Genomic DNA, 3,880 nt, shown 5'->3' with positions numbered 1-3,880 from the left:
TATTAATGGCCCGTGTTTTTAGTTTCACAGACTTTCTGGTGTGTGGGGTGGGTTACCGCCTGACCAAAATGGCTCTTGACATGTTTGCACTTGAAGATGATTTTTTTCTTATTTTTAAATGTGTTTTGATAAATCAGGAGCCATTGCTCTTAATTTGGGTCATGTGAGGGATAAGCACAGATCTAGGGCGGGTCCATAAGTTACCTGCCTCAGAGACCCTCACATGGAGTCCTTTTATTTTAGGGCTGTAAACTAGATACTGCTGGTGGGTTAGTTAGTAGATGACTGTTGCACAAAGAGAGAAAAACATGTATTTATAGCTGGGAGTACAGTATAAAACCTGCCCTCTACAGAGTTCTTACATAAGATTGGGTTTATAACTAATAATGCTAATTATTTAAACCCATCTCAACATTAGCGTATTTGACTGACTATGAAGATTTTCCAACTGTGTATTCATTTGTGACACTTGGATATAACCCAGCAAATGCACCCTGTAGTGAGATTATTTATATATAAATATATATATATATATATATATATATATATATATATACACACACACACACACACACACACAAGTTTTAATGACTTCAACCTAAGTGTATGTAAACTTCCGACAATATACAGTTGAAGTCGGAAGTTTACCTACACTTAGGTTGGAGTCATTGAAACTCGTTTTTCAACCACTCCACAAATTCCTTGTTAACAAACTATAGTTTTGGCAAGTCGGTTAGGACATCTACTTTGTGCATGACACAAGTAATTTTTCCAACAATTGTTTACAGACAGATTATTTAACTTATAATTCACTGTATCACAACTCCAGTGTGTCTGAAGTTTACATACACTAAGTTGACTGTGCCTTTAAACAGCTTGGAAAATTCCAGAAAAGGATGTCATGGCTTTAGAAGCTTCTGATAGGCTAATTGACATCATTTGAGTCAATTGGAGGTGTAACTGTGGATGTATTTCAAGGCCTACCTTCAAACTCAGTGCCTCTTTGCTTGACATCATGGGAAAATCAAAAGAAATCAGCCAAGACCTCAGAAAAAAAATTGTAGACCTCCACAAGTCTGGTTCGTCCTTGGGAGCAATTTCCAAACGCTTGAAGGTACCATGTTCATCTGTACAAACAATAGTATGCAAGTATAAACACCATGGGACCACGCAGCTGCCATACCGCTCAGGAAGGAGACGCGTTCTGTCTCCTAGAGATGAACGTACTTTGGTGCGAAAAGTGCAAATCAATCCCAGAACAACAGCAAAGGACCTTGTGAAGATGCTGGAGGAAACGGGTACAGAAGTATCTATATCCACAGTAAAACGAGTCCTATATCAACTTAAAACCTGAAAGGCCGCTCAGCAAGGAAGAAGCCACTGCTCCAAAACCTCCATAAAAAAGCCAGATTACGGTTTGCAACTGCACATGGGGACAAAGATTGCACTTTCTGGAGAAATGTCCTCTGGTCTGATGAAACAAAAATAGAACTGTTTGGCCATAATGGCCATCGTTATGTTTGGAGGAAAAAGGGGGAGGCTTGCAAGCCGAAGAACACCATCTCAACCGTGAAGCACGGGGGTGGCAGCATCATGTTGTGGGGGTGCTTTGCTGCAGGAGGGACTGGTGCACTACACAAAATAGATGGCATCATGAGGATGGAAAATTATGTGGATATATTGAAGCAACATCTCAAAACATCAGTCAGGAAGTTAAAGCTTAGTCGCAAATGGGTCTTCCAAATGGACAATGACCCCAAGCATACTTCCAAAGTTGTGGCAAAATGGCTTAAGGACAACAAAGTCAAGGTATTGGAGTGGCCATCACAAAGCCCTGACCTCAATCCCATAGAAGATTTATGGGCAGAACTGAAAAAGCGTGTGCCAGCAAGGATGCCAACAAACCTAACTCAGTTACACCAGCTCTGTCAGGAGAAATGGGCCAAAATTCATCCAACTTATTGTGTGAAGCTTGTGGAAGGCTACCCGAAACGTTTGACCCAAGTTAAACAATTTAAAGGCAATGCTACCAAATACTAATTGAGTGTATGTAAACTTCTGACCCACTGGGAATGTGATGAAAGAAATTAAAGCTATAATAAATCATTCTCTCTACTATTATTCTGACGTTTCACATTCTTAAAATAAAGTAGTGATCCTACCTGACCTAAGACAGGGAATTTTTACTTGGATTAAATGTCAGGAATTGTGAAAAACTGAGTTTAAATGTATTTGGCTAAGGTGTATGTAAACTTCCGACTTCAACTGTATGTGTGTGTATATATATATGTGTATATATCTATATATATATATATATATATATATATATATATATATATATATATATTACACACACAGTATATCACCACTGTTAAAGTCATTGTACGTGAAGCTTATAAAATGAGGTAATTTTCTAATCTTATTGACAAGGCTGTTTTGGTAGGGACAGTGTGTAGTGTTATTTATTTGATTTGGCCAGAGTGGGACAGTCTGTCTAAGGCTACTTATTAAATGCTGGAATCCAATAAAACACACATTTACAGTTTCTGTATTATTTATCTCAAGTTAACATAAAGGGCTAAGCTTTTTGTTGAACATTAATCTTTACCCTATGTATTGTGTGATTGTGTACATACATGAGTTGTTGTTGCTGCCCTCTTGGGCTCTTGTATATATAGTACAACTATTTATTTCACATCACGTAGTCTCTAGATGTGTGTGTGTGTGTGTGTGAGAGCATGTGATGTGTATGTTCTGTGACAGGGATTATTTGGGGACGTTTCTTTGAAATGCATGCACTCGACACATTTTTATACTGTGTAACGATGGCAAGATTGAAATGTTGTGGACTTTTTTGTCCAGCTATGTGGGTGGAGATTTTTTAGAGACGATTACTTGGCACAGGGAAATAAAGAACAAAGATTCACCTGATCATGGGGTCATCTAAGTGATTTACAGATTGGATGAAAGCGAGATGTTACCATGGGGATGATGTATGGAGGGGGAAGGATTGATACAATTCTTCTGGAATGGGAGGAGTCTTCATACTCCCTCCATGGGTCCTAAAGTATCAGGTTTCATTCCGCTTTACCTCCTCTCCTTACAACTCTTTTGCCTTAGACTTCGCAACTGTTTCCATCGCTTCTATTTCTCTTGGTTCTCTCTTTTATTGTCGCTGTCTGGTGAAAACCCACTCTCCAAAACAGAAACGTTTCAGGAAATTGAAAAGATGATCTTATTTTCCCGTGAACAAACATACAATTATGAAACTTCAGAAGGATTCATTTGTCCTAGAGTCATGAAATGTTCAGAGTACATTGAGGGGAGTTAGTGCTTTCAATAAAATATATATTTCTAAATTGGGCAAAACATTTAGTTTGGTTTTCATCAGACAGCAAGCAACATCATAGAAAGTGCTTGTACAGTTTTTTTCATAACAATTCTATGGGCCAAAACCCTCCTGGATAAGAATTGCAATAGGACTGGATATCTTATGATGGATTTAACATCTGTTTTTTGTGGTGGTGAAAATATTGTTTTATTACAATGTTTGTAAATAATTTCACAGACACGTTTGATCATTCCTTAGTTTTGTGGTTGATACTGGCTTGTTTCCACAGAAATTACAAGGTTCACTTATTTAACATCAATACCACGACATAGCAGGCACACACATGCAAACTTAACCTCACATGTCACATACAATTTACTTGCACGTTTGTATATTTAACAGCACAACTACATTTTACAACTGCTAATGGACTAGATTGTGGGCCAAGCCACCTGTCTACAAATAATCAATTTCACCAGGATTTAAAAAAATATATAAAACATATTTTGCTATCTTTGTTTGCCAGTTGTCCAGCATAGTCTTGTTAGG

Source organism: Salmo trutta, chromosome 12, assembly GCF_901001165.1.
Source record: "Salmo trutta chromosome 12, fSalTru1.1, whole genome shotgun sequence".
NCBI classification, from domain to species: domain Eukaryota; kingdom Metazoa; phylum Chordata; class Actinopteri; order Salmoniformes; family Salmonidae; genus Salmo; species Salmo trutta.
The sequence above is the reverse complement of the archived record's forward strand: the minus strand, read 5'-3'. Positions refer to the sequence as shown.